Genomic DNA, 17,468 nt, shown 5'->3' with positions numbered 1-17,468 from the left:
CCAGGTCAATAGGGCTTCAGATTCTGGGCTCTCCCCTCCATCTTCAGACCCTGGGCAGGAGGAGGTGAGCTGCACCTCTGTGTGGGCTTCAGGGCCTGCATAACCAACTGTGGCTACCTGGGGACGGGTCCCGAGGACTGGCACCCCCCACTTCCTGATTAGGAGCTCCAGGGCCAGCATGGCTGTAGAAAAGCAACTTCATGTTGGTCCAGTTTTGTTTTGTTTTTCCCCAGAGATTAGTGCTATAAAACCAAAGTGTCTAAGAGAGATGGATGGCTCAGAATTCCTAGGGTGAGCACAGGCTCCACCAGCCCTATGTGTGAGAGACGGATAAATTTACCGTTTGTTTCCGGGAATGCTTTAAATTATGGGATCCATATGGTGACACAGCCCAGACCACAGCCCCCGCAAATCCCACAGGCGTGCTGGTGGCTTAGGCTGGAGCCAGGAGAAGGCGGCACCTTGGCCCGGCCCATGTCATTCATTCAGTCACTGGCTTGCTCGGGACTGGGGTGGGGGACATCAGCAAGGCAGGGACCCTGGAACCCCACACAGATCTCCCCTTGGAAGGTTTCAGCTGCTCTTGCAACTGTGCCCTAATTGTCTCGGAAAACTGCCAGGCGCAGGGCCGCTATGTTCGCCATTAGTCATCAGACAACCCAGTCAGCCAGCTCCAGGGGCTCCTGGGATTCGAACCCAAGCAGTTGGGAGAAAACTTGGCTGTTAAAAAGCAATTGGGGGCAGGAGGTTCACAGCTTTTAATTAGAGAACAGCAGATGGAAAGAGAATACTATTGGGCAAGAAGGGGTGCAGATGACGAGCTTTAGAGTGAAAGAACTCCACAAGAGCCAGGGGAATCCAGGCAGGCTTCCTGGAGAAGGCTGAATTTGAACTAGGTCTTCAAGGGGAGCAGCATTTGAAAGGGAGAGGGGATAGGAAGGACAAGAAATTCAAACACACATTCCTGTGGGGGCCAGGAAGGTAAACCATAAGCCAGGCACTGGGTGGAAGAAAATGCCAGGGCGGCCCTGCTCAGCACCAGTGGGGGTTGTATAGAGGGACTCAAGCCCTATCTTGCCAGATCTGATTTTTCAAAAGGAAACTGGGAATCCATTTTTAAAAGCTGTACTCTCATGATTATTAAGTGTTGGCAACTAATCAAAAACATGTTAAGAGTACTGTGTGACCCCTCCTATACTGTTGGCATGATCATAAAACGGTGTGGAATGGCCTGGAAATTCTTCAAAAGGTCAAAGATAGAGTTATCATATGAACTCCACAATTCCACTTCCAGGTAGATATACAAGAGAACCAAAAATGTATGTCCATGTAAAAACTTGAATGTTCATAGCAGCCCTCAGTCACACAGGCAAATGAAGTCTACCAATAACCAGAATGAATTTGCAGGTCGGTCCTTCCCCAGTCTAGCAGTTGTGAGTCAGCCCAGCTGACACCTTGACTTGCAGCCTCTGAGGCCCTGAGCAGAGGACCCAGCTGATTCGTGTGATGATAAATGCATCGTAAGCTGTTGAATTTGTAGTCGTTTGTTACACAGCAGTAGATAACTGATACAACCAGAAAAGCTCTAGAATAGTACGCACCCAGCTACAAATGATCCTAGCACATTGTGTGCCAAGAGATGTATGTCAGAAACACAGGGGGCTGACGCCAGTCCCTCCTCTGATCTAGCTCTTCCCACCAGTCAGTATTAATGGATGGGTGAGGCTTCCAGACACACGTGGTGCCATGAATATGGGTTATCTCACACTAGCCTCATCTTAGATGGAGGCAAAGGTTCTCTGACCATCAGAGGAGGCAGAGAGCTGCCTCTCTGCACCCTTCAAAGCTGTATTTACAAGTCCTCACTAATAAAAAGCAGGCCCTTGAACCAACACATTCATTGTACCTTCTTTCTACCAGAGCCACGAGTTCCAGGCTCGGGGTCGGCCTTAATTTAAAGTCCTATTAGGACCAGGCTTGGGATATCCCGATGCCCGAAAGCGGCAGCATCTCAGGGCTCATGGACCCCACAGAATGAGCGGGGTAAACACTATTGTTTCCTTTATACCTGTCTCTGGACTGGGGCCACTATATTTAAAGCATTAGTCCGTTAATGAGGAAAAGCCAAAGCGGGGGGTGAGGGATTCCAGCAGCCCACCACTGGATAGCCTAAAGAGCTCTCAGAGTGTTAGGCTTTTTCCAGGAAATAAGTGGTCTCTGAGACCAACTCCGGGGTGGGGGTGGAGTGGGAGAGAAGGCAGACACCACACCCTGCTCCGAAGGGGACAACCATGTTGGTTTCAGCGCACGGTTTGGTTTTATTAACTGCATTAGTCCATGAGATCCCAACATCTGAGAACCTCTGCTCTATTGTTTTTTTAACAGTTTCACTGAGATATAATTCACATACCATACAATTCATTCATTTAAAGTGTACGATTCAATGGCTTTTCCTATATTCGTGGAGTTGTGTAACCATGACCAGAATCCGTGTTTGAACACTTCCATCCCCCAAGAAGAAACCGTGCACCCAACAGCAGTCCCTGTCCACAGTCCCTGTCCACCGCCCCTCCCCAGCCCTGGCGCCCGCGATCTCCTCTCTGTCTCTGCCAGTCCTAGATGTTTCATATCAGTGGAATCCTACAGTATGTGGTCCTTTGTGTCTGGCTTCTTTCATTCAGCATCATGTCTCCCAGGCTCATCTGTGTTGTAATGTGTAAGCCATACATTTTTAAAGCCAAGGGAAGTTTCAGTTTGAGGGGCCATAGCAGCCCAGAGGCTGCTGGATGGAAGGCTCAGGGCTTCCCTCTCTAGCAGCCTCTGCGGCAGGGGCTGGTGGCTATTATCAGAGCCTGTTTCCTGCTCCCTCCTGGGTACCCAGCAGCAGGTCCCTTTCTCCAGCTGGGGGATCTTAGCAAACTGACTTAATGTCGCTCAGCCTCAGTGTCCCCTTCTGCAAAATAGGAGTGCTAGATAACACAGTGACTGCCTACCTTCCAAAGGGATGATGGAAGGAACTAGGTGAGTTATTTCTGTTCAAGCACTTGGCTCAAGAAACAGCAGCTGGTGTCGTGATCTGGCAGCATAAGCATTAGGAACAAGAGGCAAAGTGGCACAGTGGCTGGGGGCCCCAAAAGGCCTGAAGGGGTACATGTTGGGGAAGTCTTGACAGCTTTGGCCTTGTGCAGTTTCAGCCCCAGCTGGCAGGGCCGCCTTCTAGGCCTTCTTGCCAGCTGCTGGCCTGAAGCTCCAAGGCAGCCCAGGGGTCTCCTGAAGTCAGGGTGATAGGATCTGTGGTATGTGCTCCCCTATTTTTCCCAATGACCCTGAATCGTCTCTTTTTTTCCAAGTAAGCTCAAGATGTACTCCAGGAAGCTGGCCATACCCATCTTGAGCAGAGGAGACCTGGGACTGAGACCCGACCAGGAATAATAGGCAAGTCCTGACTGCTCTGACCTCAGTCAGAGGTCAGAGCTTACCTCTGGGAAATGGGCTAGTAATGCCTACCCTGGATATATTGAGCACCTACCCTGTGCCAGTTGCTCACTGAGTACCGGACATCAGCAGTCCATTTTATCCTCCCAACAACCCTACCTTAACTGCCACTTTGTAGAGGAGGAAACTGAGGCACAGAGAATTCAAGTCAGCTGCCCAAGCTCACCCAGCTGGTCAAAGCCAGAGCCGAAGATCCAGGCCAGTGTTTTGTCCTCTCTCAAATGCCTAGACCCCACAGTGTGGATATGACAGGGAACAGACTATAGGAGACAGAAAAAGAGATGCCAGCACCCCAAATGCACAAAAGAACACAGCATCACCTTCCTTTTGCCCCGAAGAAAAATCACGCACTGGCAGGAAGTCAAGTTCAGGGAGAAAAGCCACCTCCCTCCCAAATATCAATGGCCAGGTGCGTGCCTTGGCTGGAAGGCAGGGTAGGCACGGCGAGGAGTCCCTCCTGGGCTGGCTGAAGACCTCTGCCACCTGCCAGGGACATACAGATCACAGGTCTGCTGCCATCTGCCTGGAAAGGAAATAGGGGACATAGGCCAGCCCTGCCATGGGGGTCCCTCCTCCCCCTTCCCTGGCTCCCACTGGAGCCCACCCACAAAGACAGAGTGCTCAACAAGCTCTGGTGGGATTTCCTATTCTGCGCTATAAGCTAGTGCGTCAGAGGCCAAAAAACAGTATTTTACGCCCCTTAATTCCTTGTAACAGCTCGGTAATGGCAAGCAAAGAACTCCAAATAACTGCAATAAAGGGACTTATAAGGCTCTGGGTCAGGGGAAGATGGAGCTGCCGAATGCAGAGTCCCTGATAAGCAGACAACTAAGGGTTATTAAATGTTTGGCGCAGACCAGGCATAATTGGGAAGTTATTAGATATGGAATACACACAGCACCCAGTAAATGAGTAATCAGGGACTAATTAAGCTTGTGCGACACAGCAGATCATGCTAGAGAGGCTGGTGGCTGCCACATCTGTGACAGCAATTAGGGGCACTCCGGCTGCAGCGCTTGGTGGGGGGCGGGGGGGCGATCATAGGCTTGAGTCGATGGGACTCATCCCCACCCAAGCTCCCCCAGGTGTTCCCACCTCTTATGGGCCAGGCTCATCGAGCCTGGGGGACAACAGGAGCTTAAGTGGACACAGGAGCCAGGACTTGGAAAAATAAATGAAGGCTTTGTCTCTGGCTTCAAGACTGGGCAGGTGATGACTCATTGTAGCCACCCCAGGGGCAGAAACAGTCATTACTGTCCACCTGGATGATCTGAACAGTGTGCACACAGAACCAGTTCCTGGAGCTTTGCAATGGTTCTCTCAGATAGGCCAGGTGGGGAGTATGAGCAACCCACTTTATAGATGGAGAAACAGAGGTTAAGAGGACAGAAAGTGGACAGAGGTCACCCAGCCCGGTTCCCCTTCCAGCAGGCACAGGGTACCTCCCCTGGGCTGTCCAAGCAAGAGGATGACACTGGTGTCTCTCAGGAGGGTGGCAGCCAAGCCCAGTCGAGAAAAAGGGGACAGGGGCAGTTATGTGGCCAATGGAAGAGCGCACAGATGACTGCCTGGGCTCCAAGTGGGGTGGTCTTTGGCAAGCTTTTTGGTGTCTCTGAGCCTCAGCTTCCTCGTCTGTAAAAGAGTCATGCCCACAGTGCCGGGTGGTCAGGAGAATGCCTGGTTTAGAACTCGCGCAGCCCAGCACAGGCCTGGCACCTAGGAAGCCCGTGAATGTATCTGTTAAAGAAAGAGAGGGGAAGCCCAGCCCCACCTGCCACAGAGAGAACCAAGAAGTCCTGATTCAAGACATTGTGGCTGACAAGGCAGAAGAGCCTCTGGGTTTGGCTGATTCTGGGGGGTCCTTTCCAAGCCAGAGTGGAAGGGTCATGATCCTAAAACAGGAGGAGGCTGGGGGGCAAAAATGATTGGGGCTTTCAATAGTCACAGCTATACATGGATAGCACCTACTAAGTGCCAAGCCCGAGGCCAATCTTTGCAGGCATCAGCCCATGAAGCATCAGACAGCCCTGGAGTCTGTCTGTTAGGCCCCATTATACAGATGAGGTCTGTCTGTTAGGCTCCATTATATAGATGAGGCACCTGAAGCACAGAAAGGATAAGCCATGGCAATGTTCGGCCCACTCTGTGGGATGGGCAGGTGGGGCACGATGTGTCCGAGATTCATTGCAATGGGTTTGTGGCTACTAGCATTCGGAGCCTCGGGAGAGCCACCTGGGCAGGTCTGGCGGGGAAGCTCGGGGCCACAGGGAGGCTGGCAGGATATCTGGCAGCAGGCAGACCAGTAGAAGCTGGTGAGAGGCAGGCATGCCCAGCTTCTGCTGCTTTTGTGGCTGAAGGACACATTCGAGAAGGCATGACCCCTGGTCCCCTCTCTCAAGGGAAGCCTTTATGGCGGCCAATTGTTCCCCAAAAGTCCCGGGACAGTGCAGGGGGCTGTGACGGAGTTCACTGTTTTAAGGGGTAAGAGTACATCATCACGGCTGTCAAGCAACAGAGCACGTGGGTGCCGCTGGGAAATCAGCTCAGGCCCCGGGTGGAGGGAGACGGAGGCCGCAGAGTCCTTGGCATCAGCCTCCAGGGCCACCTTCTGGAGGCCAGCAGGGGGAGCTAGACTGGTCTCAGGCCAATCACTTGCCAGACTCTACTGGGGTTCCTCTCTCCCATCCCGGCTGCTGCCTGCTGTACCTACTGATCTCCCCACCCCACTTCCCAGGGAGAGAGCCTCCCACCAGTCTCTGGGCACACAGCCTGCCCGCTCCACCCCCAACCATGCCGGGGCCTGGTGATTTTCTAAAACACCACACTTAACCTACCGACTCTGAGTAAAATCCTTTACCAAAGTTCTGACCCCTCAGTGTGGCATCCAAGAGCCACTTAATTTGGCCCAGCCTAGTTTTTCACACATCTGTCAAACCTCCTACCCATCTACCCCACCAACCACACATCCACCCACCCAGCCATCTGTCTGCCTGTCCAACTGTTCATATGTCCATCCATCCATCCAATCATCTATCCACCCACCCACCCACCCAACTCTCTGTCCATCCGTCCATCCATCCACCCATCCATTCATCCGTCCATCCGTCCAACCAATAAACATTTACCAAACACCTATTACGTGCCAAGCACTGCTCCTGGGATACAGCAGCAAATAAAAGTTAAAAATTCCTGCCCTTAAGGAGCTGATGTTCAAGTTGGGGGAGACAGACAATAAAGAAATACATATTCACATGTCAAATGGTAGGAAGTACCAAAACGACAAACAGAAGGGGTAAGGAGGAGGGTGGGTGGGTGCAGTTAGAACTTTCCACAGGCTGGCCACATTGAGAAGGGGACATTTCTGCAGAGACTTGAGGGGAACAAGGCAGCTAGCCGTGGAGACAGGACTCTGGGGGCGGGTGTTCCAGCAGGCACGATGGCTCTGAGGCAGGAGCTTGTTTGCAAACTTGTTCTGAAAAGGCCAAGTAGTATTTTCAGCTTTGTGCACCAAACAGTCTCTGTTGACCCAACTTTGCCACTGTCGCACCAAAGCAGTCTTAAACAACATGAAAATGAAAAATGTGTGGCTGTTCTAATAAAACTTATGGACACAGCAATTACAGTTTCACATAATTTTCACATGTTGGGAAATATTGTTCCTCCTTTCTTTTTTTTTTTTTTTTTGCCACCATTTAAAAATGTGAAAACCTTTCTTAGTTCATGGGCAGTTACGAACACAGGCTTCAGTTTGCTGATCCCTGTTCCAGAAGCAACCTGGAGGTCTGTGCAGCTGCAGGGCTGTCTGCGGAAGGAGGGGAGCAGGGCCTGACTCAGAACAGAGGCAAGGCTGGGAGAAAGGGAGGGTGGAGGAGCTGCTGCACAGACACCCACTGCTTTACCTGAATCCGATGATGCACCTGGAGAGACTGCAGAAGGTGCCCACGTGTGTCTGTACCACAGAGTTCATTACCTTCAGTTCTCTCCTCCGGGCATCCTGTAGGGGCAGGGGCCAAAGGCGGACAGTGGCTGGCCTGGATTAAATCCCAGCCCCATGTCTATGAGCTGGGTGCTGAAGGCAACTGAGCCTACCTTTCTGGGCCTTGACTTCCCCATCTGTAAAATGGTGAGGACGCCCTGGGCAGGCTGAGGCTTGGTTCAGGGTTCTGCATGCAAGCCACATGGGGGTCTGTTCACAAGCTACTGTCAATGCACCCAAGCCCCCTGCCCACTCCACAATGCCCTGCGCCTCTCTTCTGCCTGAAATGTCACCTCTAATTCTCTCCCCTGTACTCCACCTCCAGCTCCCCTCCTAAGCAGAGCTGGACTCTTTCCCAGACCACCTTCACTAGAGCCCTCATCCTAGTGCCACCGATTTAGGAACTAGAAGTCTGCCTCCCCAGACTGTTACCCCCCCCCCACCCCTGATGGCACCTGTAACCCCAGACATGGTACAGTGTTCCCAACAGAGCAGATGGGGGAGATATCTGAGTTACAGAAGGAATTGTGTGAAGGGCTGGGGTAACAGTGTTTTTGGCATAGGGAACGGTCGGTCTATGCAAAGGCCCTGAGGCAAGACTGTGCCTGGTATATTTGAGAAAAAGCAAAGAGGCCTGTGTGGCTGGATAAGAGCAAGGGAAGCAACGGGGTCACATTTCAGAGGGGTCTGTGGACCCCTGTAAGGACTCTGGCTCTCATTTTAAGTGAGACAGGAGCCTGGAGGGTCTCAGCCAGGAGAAACGTGATCTGATCTTTGTTTTTGTTTTAATTTTAACTTTTTATCGTAAGATGCTTACAGAGTCACATGCAGTTGTAAGAAATAATATAGAAAGGTCCCAAGTACCCTTCACTCAGTTTCCTCCAGTGCTAACATCTTACAAAACTATAGCACAATGTCACCAGCAGATATCGTCACTGATGGCTCACAGATTATCTTACGCAGATTTCCCCAGTTTGACCTTCCTGGTCCGTGTGCATATTTAATCCTCTGCAGTGTTATAACTGCTGTAGGTTCCCACATCCATCACGACAGCCGCGGTATAGGAAGTTCCATCACCAGCATCCCTCTGACACTCTTTGGTAAGCATAACTACCTCCCTCCTGCCCCCGACCCCAAGCCTGGCAACCACGCATCTGTTTTCCATTTCTCTAACTTTCTCACTTCAAGCATGTTATATAAATGCAATCACACAGCATGTAACCCTCTGGGACTGCCTGTGTCCACTCAGCATGGTTCCCAGGAGCTTTGCTCAGGTTCTAGGGCATAGCAGTAGTTCATAGTAGTCCACAGCGTGGCTGTACTACAGCCTGGTGGCCCATTCGCCTGACCAGGTAGAGGGAAGCCATCCCACAAGTTCATCTTCTTCCTTTGCCCCCAGCCCAGCCCTGTCCCTGTCCCTCCTTGTGTCTTCAGAGTCTGCACCTAGCTTTACCTGCTAGCTACCCATTCAGGGCCTGCACCCTCCATTTGTGAATTGATGCCCTGTTCATCAGTCACAATGCTTCCCCTACCCACCTGCCCTCTGGTATGACCTCCTTTGATGTCTCTAGCTGGGGAGGTCAGGCAGCTTATTAACAGTAACCATCATGACATGCTTCACATCCAAATGTGGATCAGAGAGGTTTAGCAACCTGCCAAACACCACACAGCTGAGAGATGGGCAGAAGCCTGTCCTGGTGGGCTTAAATTATCGCAAAGACAGATTCCAAGAAGAGAGCAAGAGCCAGGGATGGGGTGGGCGGGGGGCTCTGCCCTGGGCTCAGTGGGGGCTCAGCTTGACCCTGTGCCTCCACCAAAGGGGCCTTGCCCGCTGCAGGTGAACATGACATAATTACTGTGGAAAGAACTGCGCCATCTCACCCAGGGCAGTCAGTTTATCAAGCGCTGACAGTGCATTAGCTAAGTGATCACTAGACTATTAATTTTTTCCCCAGCCCTTGCCAGGGGTATTACAGTGAAAAATGGCAGCTTAACCGCAGGGAAATTTTTCAGGGTGACAAAAATAAAAATAGCTCTAATTGAAGTTGATAGAAATTATACCCTTTAAAAACACACGTCGGGGTGCACTGGCTATAATGTAAATTAACGCTGGGGCACGGTTTCTGTCACAGGATCGTGAAAACATGGTGACAGCCATAGCAAACAGCCTCATGGGGCGTCACATCTGCCTGGTTGCCACTTGTCTGGGCCTGGCAGTGTCAGAGAGGCGGCAGGGGCAGGTGGAGGCCATTGCCCACCAGCCTGCAGACACAACCTTGCCTGCTCACCCACCGCCCTGCAAAGGGACAGTGGGCCCTTCTTGAGCCCACCCTGGGGAGTGTGGGTGTGTCCTGGCTGTCCTCCAGGCCCAGGGGGCAGAGGTCCTTGGACCCTTAACGAGCCAAGTTACTTACTGTCCCAGCCACCAGCTGCCATCGCCAGGCCCTGTGTCCTAAAGCCAGGTGCTGACTTGAAACTTACACATCAGAACATGTGAAATATTTTCAGGTCCCAGAAAACTTAGACAGATTCTGACATTCTGGCACACAGTGGTGAATCATCTTTCTGTAACCAAAGAGGCTTCCATTCAGCATACGAAAAAGTAATAAATATAATGGCAATAACACGAATAAACACAGGATCGCATCTGCGCTGTGCTCTGCACTGTTGTAAGTACTCTCGCATATTTTAATTCACTTAGTCCTCACAACAGCCCGTGAGGCAGACACTGTCATTATCATCCTCATCCTGTGGACCAGGAAAATCATATGGAGGCCCAGAGAGGTGTATAACCTGCCTGGGGGACCACTGGGAACAGTCTCCGAGCCACCCTGCCTGAGAGCCTGTGAGCCTCGTGTAAGGACGAGCCCCTAACCTGACGACTCACAGTTGAGGACCCTGCTCAAACGCACCATGTACTGCTATCTCAGGGGCTGATTCTGCACACTTACATTTATTTCTTTAAAGATTTTATTTATTTATTTTTAGAGAGGGGGAGGGAGGGAGGGAATAAAAGAGGGAGAAAAACACGGATGTGAAAAAGAAACATCGATCAGTTGCCTCTTGCACGCCCTTAGCCGGGGACCTGGGCTGCAACCCAGGCATGTGACCTTACCAGGAATCCAACCAGTGACCTCTTGGTTTGCAGGAGGACACCCAACCCACTGAGCCACACCGGTCGGGGCTTACATTTATTTTTGAATGATCTGTACAGTTCATTTCCATTTGGACTACATCCTTACCTATTGAGATTGACAAATCACCTAAATTCCCTAAAGCTCCCCAGTCTGAGCACAAAGATGTGCTGGGGTGTGTGTCAAAGAACAAAACAGGCCTAGGAATTAACTTTAGAATATTTATCAGGCCTCTGCCCTGTGCAAGGCACTGTTCTGGGTGCTGGGGATTCAGCAGTGAGCAAGATGGGGAAAGTTCCAGGCTGCTGCCCCTGACATTTCAGTTGGAGGAAGACAGACAGTAGCACATCCCGCTCATTCCGGGTCCACAAGAAACACGACAGTCATCAAAAATGAAAATCCGAACACAAGCTCACAGTGTAAAGACACAATTCCAAAATCTAAGAATCTGACTGGCAAAGAATAAAGGGAAAGATCAGAAAGAATCTCTCCTTCTTTCCTCTCTCTCTCCCTCTCTCCCCACTCCACCCACCCAGCACACATCCAGGGAAAGAAATCTAATCATGGAAGAAACAGCAATTTTTGTGGCTTTTCACTGCTGTCTTCCCTGAAAAGATCTGAAAGGGATAATTAACTGGAGTGAGCCCGACTGAGGTAGAAGGAGAGAAGTAAGAGCAGGATCTTCTAGAAAGGCCAAGTCTTGCCAGGGCCTGGTCAGCTCTGCTGGGCATTTGTTCATAAAAATCACGAGCAAGCAGATCCGTGGCTGGGCAAAGACATGTGTGCCTCTCACAAGAGGAAAAAGACACCTCAGGATGGAAATGACGGGCCAGCCAGCTTGGCATTGGTACCCAGGGAGACTCTAGAACAAATTGTTGGGGAGAAAATCGATTGCAATCACATAAAATAGCACAAGATTTACTAAATGGCTACTGGCCTGGCTCCGGGAGGGGGAAACCACACCAGAGCCAGCTAAGTCCCTCCGGTGAGAGAGCAGTGCTCCAGGAGCACGCACCCAAGGTCACCTACATGATCCCGCACGGCACTAGCTCTGCCTGTCATGACAGCCACCGGGTTCAGGCCTGGGCCATCGGGGGGCACAGATGCCAGCTGTGACCTCATGTAAACACCTGCCCGACTGCTACACCTGAGGACGCTAACAGGATGCGCTGCCATGTGCTAGGCCAAGTTCTGCACATCACCTCATTTCATTCTCAAGCAACAAGGTCAGTGATCAAAAGGACATTGAGAACAGCCCCCTCTCTAAGCTTGCCTGGCATCAGACACTGACTCCTTCACTATGAGCTGTGTGGCCACAGCAAGTTACTAAACCTCTCTGAGCCCCAGCTTCCTCAGCTGTAAAATGACCATAATGACACAGGAAAAAACAAAAACGACACATGCGCCTAGAACACCGCCTGACCCTAGGGGCAGCTCATTTTTATTTCTCCTTATAGCAACCCCTTACAACAGCAATTCTCAACCTTTTTCATCTCATGGCACACATGAATTAATTACTAAAATTCTGTAGCACACCAAAATATATATATTTTTGTCAATCTGAGAAAAAAATAGGTATGGTTTTGATTCACTCACACCAGACGGCCATTGTTGTGTTGGCTGTTGTCATGTTTCAGTTGGACAATCTAAGGCAAAAGAGATCAGTGCCCCTGGCTACATGGTCAGGCACTGCATGTTTTAAAAAGCCCTGCAGCACACCAATGTGTCGCGCGGGACACTGGGTGAAAATTGCTGCCTTAAGATAATTACTTAATGTCACTTGATGTATGTGCTGAGCATCGTTGAAACGCTTTACAAATATTAACTTGGTTGATTCTCCTAACATGTCTTGGAGGTAAATTCTCCTACTCAACACCCATTTTATGGATGAGAAGACTGAGGCCCAGAGGCTCCAGGTCACACAGCCTGCTCTGCACCCAGATGCAGTCATGCTGTCATCCTCAGCATGTACTGTTAACCTCCACGCAAAACTGTCCGCCGGAACAGCCCAGGAAGTTGTGAGGGTGCAGAGGGCACCCCCACCGTACAAAGGAGGCTAAGCAACTTAATACAAAGAGCTGGTTAGAGGTAATGCAGATCTAGACCGAGGTATGTCTGCAGACTGGGAGGGGCAAAGATCGAATAGTACAATGATCAGAAAGCAAAATAAGGTGAGCATAAAGTGGAGAGGGGGAGATAGGAGTGGGTGAGTCCACCTTTTCCCAAAAAGAGAGGCAGAGAGAGAGAAGGAGAGAAGGAGAGGGGAGCGAGGGGGGAGAGCAAGCATGTGAGAGCCTGGAAGTAGGTGCTTCCAGGAGCAGAAAGGGACCCTCCCTCTGTCCTGCGTCCATTTTCCAGATCTGTAGTCTAACACTGAGTTTCTTTTGATCACTATGAAAAAGAACCACCACTTGCACCTGAAGAGGGGCAAACCGGGTCTGGCGTGCCACGGACGGCAGAGACAGGCTGGGTGGGATGGAGGAGGAGCCGCGTTGTTTGTGGGTCCTCCATCTCATTGCAAAGATGAATGAGAGCTTGGGGAGGGTTCCATCACCACCAAACCTCAGAGGTGGGAAGAATCTGAAATGTCATCTGCCTCATGTTTCTCAAACTCTGGGATGTGTCCCACACGAGAGCAATTTTTTTAAAAAATTGATGACAGCGGAAGGGCGGGAGGGAAGGGGAGAGAGAGTGAAAGAGAGAGGGAGAGAGAGAGGGAGGGAGAGGGAGGGAGAGAGAGAGACAGAGAGACATCGATTTGTTGTTCCAATTATTTGTGAATTCATTGGTTGCTTCTTGTATGTGCCCTGACCAGGGATTGAACCCAAAACCTTGTCAGGATGATGCTCTAACCAACTGAGCTACCTGGACAGGGCTGAGAACAATTTTTAAAAAGGGAAGTGGAACAGAGTAAAAAATACTGAAGTGCATCACATGTAGTGAAAATATCACTTTGTGAAATTGCTGTTTCGGTTACTGAATGTATGTCATTACTGCCTCAGACCTAAGCACCCAGGACCCCTTCCCCAGGGCCTGTATTTAGAAGCCCTCCCCAATGTGTTCCCAAAGGCAAAGAGTCTGTGGGGCTAAAGGCCACCCCCGACACCCTGCCTCTGCTCTCAGCCTATGGCCGCTGTTCCAGGACCCAGGGCTCCCTGCTAGCATGCCCAAGTCTATGTCCAGAGCCATGCAAACCTCCCTCCAGTCCGTCCTTCTGAGAGATTGATGTCTGCTAGAAAGCCCATGCAGAACGTGGCCAAGGACACTATATCCGAAGCGTGGGCTGGGTGTCCACATCAGTGAAGCCCTGTGTGATGGCCGTGCAAGAAGAGAAGAAACGGGCACAAGTCTCCATTTATGCCATATCCCCAACCCCTCAGATGCTCAGGCAGACCTGGGTGTGTGTACATATGTGAGAACACATGCAAGTGTGTGTGCATGCCTGTGCCCGTGTGCATGTTTGTGTGCACACACACACATGGGTGGCACGTGTGCTTCCATGTGTGACCATGAGCATGTACCTTGTGCAGATGTGTGTGGCTGCGTGTGTGCACATGTATGCAATCCTGTGTGCACATGTGATGTGTGGTTTATGCGTATGTTTAAGCATATGGGTGTGCATGTGTGAATGCATGCTGTCGTGCGCGTGTGTGTACATGCATGTGCATGCTGAGTTGTGAGGCTCTGCCCTTGTTCAGTAGCTCACAGTTGGAGAGGAAAGTCCAGTCCATGCCATTCACCAAGACAGTGGGTGGTCTGATTCCACGGTATCTCTAATCTCCCCAGAGGAGCTTCCTTAATGTCAGTACCTGAGAAACTCTGTCTTCCAAGTCTGATGCTCAGACCGGGAGCTCCCTGAGCAAACCCTTGCCAACCCTCTGGCTCAGAGCCAGGCTTCATGAACATTTATTGAATGAATAATCAAGGGAAGGAGCAAAGGCTCAAAAATCCAGCAGCAAAGTCCCAAACACCACAGAGTTACACACAGCAGGGGAAGAGTTAATGGGTTTTGTCAAAGAACCTGGTGGTCACCAAGGCCTGAGGCACAGCCCAGATACTCCCAGAAGGATCCCAGCCCACATTCCAGCCAGGGCCAGACCCCATGCCCAATTCTGTCACAGCCCCGGGACACTGGGGTCCCAGGAACGCCTGGATCTCACCAGGGCTCTTTCCTAGTGCAGCTCAGGACAAGGGGCACAAGGCAGCCCAGGCCGCCACTGCTGGAACTCACCTCCCCCACCGCCCGCACCATCCAGCCGGGGCGCATCCTGGGGGCTCCCAAGGGAGCCCTGAGGTGAGCAGGAAAGTTCACACAGATGTTCACCAGGCGTGAGGGTGAAGGCAGGCCATACCTGTCCCTGGCAGCCACCTTCCCCAAGGCCCCGTGCAAGGCCTGTGCTTTCCTTGCGCCTCAGTGCGCCCACTCGACAATGGGCATGTCTTTCCTTTCTTCCCCTCTCTCTCTCATCTGTTGTTATTACTGTTGCTGTTGTTGCCACAGAGCACAGGACCACCACCCCACATCAGTGATGGGGGCTCCGTGAATCCAAATCCGCGAAGGGGGAAACCTGCAGAGGGATGCTGCTGCCTAGAGGGCAGCTCAGCCTAACACACACATTTTAAATTTAGATACCTGATGCGGCTGGAAGATCCAGGGGCCCTAAAGCACCCACAGCCTCCCCTTGGCACCGAAGTGCACTAAGAGGGGCGCTAGAGGATGAACACGCTGCTCACAGAAATAATATGGGGGCACTAAGGGGACGCATATGCCACCCACAGAATGAGGCCCAGCCACCACAAGGAGGCTTGCAGGTGGCTGTGGAGGGAGGAACGTGACGAGCTTTGAGCAACACAGAGCCAGGTTTCCAGGTGGCAGTTGTGTTTGCCCAAAGGGGCGCCTCCTCCTATGACTGCAGAGCCACTCCACAAACTAGTGGTGGCCCTGGGTGAGTGTCCCGAGAGAGAGGACCAGGGGGACCTTGTGTCCCTGTTGATCTGCTTACAGCACGATGGCATCTCATGCCAGCCCTGTGAGCAAAGGGCTAATGGCTCCAGTTTACAGATGGGGATGCTGAGCTGGAGAGGAAGGCGGTCACCAAGGTCCCCTGGCTGGGGAAGCGGGGAGAGGAGCCAGGCACCCAGCCTGAACCGTGTGGCCTCCTGTCCCTGGTGATGCTCCCCCGCCCCCCACAGCCACCCAGCCCCTTCAGGAGTCTGACAGGGCCTTCCCTGAGCAGTGCAACCAGCCTCTACCGCCCCCGCCTGCGGCTGAGAGGCCCAGGAGGGCGTAGGCTCAGCCAGGCTGTGAGCCTGCCAAGGTGCCACCGGCTGGCTCCTGGCTAATGACTCATTTTTGCACGATCAAAGGCCTCGTTTATTACAAAGTAGATTGGACTTGCCTACTTGGCTCCCTCGGAAGCAATGCTAAGACAGTCCGGCCCTCCGCCTCTAAGGCCGGCCCTCCAACAGCCCCGGCCATACAGAGCCAGGTTCTAGCAGCAAGCCAGAACTGGACCAGCTCAGGGGATGGGGTCATGTTTACCCGGTGCCCCGCTACTGGGCTCAGGCAGGGCTGGCTCTCCCGTGAGGGGTTCTACGGCCCCAATTAAGGCTTCCCATTGAGTAGCCCACCCCATGCTGAGGGTCCCCGGGGGCCGACACCCTGCCCCTGTACCTCAGAGCTCAGCCTGCAGTCAACATGCCAGGTGAGGCTGGTGCTATGGCTCAGCCTCCAAGGATGAGCAGGACTCTGAGGGACAGAGACAGGACGAAGAGAAGCTGAAATGGCGAAGGCTCGCCAGGTGTGGAAAAACAAGGACGGTGGACGAAGCCTCCCAAGGGGCTATGGGCAACAGGCAGTGACCAGCGGCCCCAGTGCGGCTCTTGCCACCATCTAAGCCCTGCTCCAAAATGTGGATAAATGTGGCTCCCATTTTCCAGATGGTAAAACTGAGGCCATGAGGCCCAGGGCCACCTCAATGGTGAACAGCTGCTCCAGCTCAGAAACCCTGCTCTTGACTCCCTGCTAGATTCCTGTTAAGCCTCTGAGCCTGCCAGCAGTGAGGAGCCAAGGAGGGGCACGGAGGACTGCCAGTATTGCCTCTGGGGAGGGAGAGACCTGGAGGTCAGGGAGCAGCCTCATCAGTGATGGGGAAGGCCCAGCGAAAGGGATGAGGGGACTGAACAGAAGGAACTGGACCCTGGGCGACTCAGAGGCCTGGTGCCCGCACCCTGGAGGAGAGAAGATGCAGTCCAACACCCAAAGCTGACCCCCTTAGATGGGTGTTCTGCAAGGGTTGTCGACAGGGGTGACATCTGGTCTCATCTGGAGACATTTTTGGTTGCCTCAACTGGGTGTGCTATTGGCATCCAGAGGGCGATGCACAGGACAGCAACACCCCCGAAAATAATCCGAACCCAAATGTCAATAGTGCAGACCACTGGGAAGGGCAGGGGAGACGACAGGGGAGGGACGTTTCTGAGGCTGGGAGCACCCAGAAAGGCACAGGCAGGAGGAGGCAGAATCAGGGGTTTCCATGTAGGAAAACACACCTAAATACAGTGTGTGGGGGTGAAAATCACACCTCCCCGCCCTACTGTTCAAATTCAGAACGGCAGGGGGAGGAAATGTGTGCAACAGCCAGAACACACCTTGGCCCTGTTTTTTTTTACCGAGGACCGTGAAGGGGTGGGGGGAGGAGGGGAGGACCGGAGAGGAGAGAAGGTACAAACGGGGGAGGAAGAGGCTTTGATCATAATAATCAAGGGCTCTGGCTCTGGAACCCCGCAGAGCCGGCTGCGAATCCCTCTGTGTGACCTTGGGCAAGTTACCTCCCCTCTCTGAGCCTGTGCTGTTGCCTTCT

General features: G+C 52.2%; 1 protein-coding gene across 1 annotated transcript in view; it reads right to left on the bottom strand.

Moving 5' to 3' along the window:
• The window catches only part of LOC149994316 (uncharacterized), a 188,970-nt gene that overhangs the window by 36,334 nt on the left and 135,168 nt on the right, over nucleotides 1–17,468 (bottom strand). The gene's annotated exons all lie outside the window — the stretch shown is intronic.

Source organism: Furipterus horrens, unplaced genomic scaffold (assembly GCF_987537825.1).
Source record: "Furipterus horrens unplaced genomic scaffold, mFurHor1.1.pri manual_scaffold_13, whole genome shotgun sequence".
NCBI classification, from domain to species: Eukaryota; Metazoa; Chordata; class Mammalia; order Chiroptera; family Furipteridae; genus Furipterus; species Furipterus horrens.
This window is presented reverse-complemented; position numbering and strand designations above follow the sequence as displayed.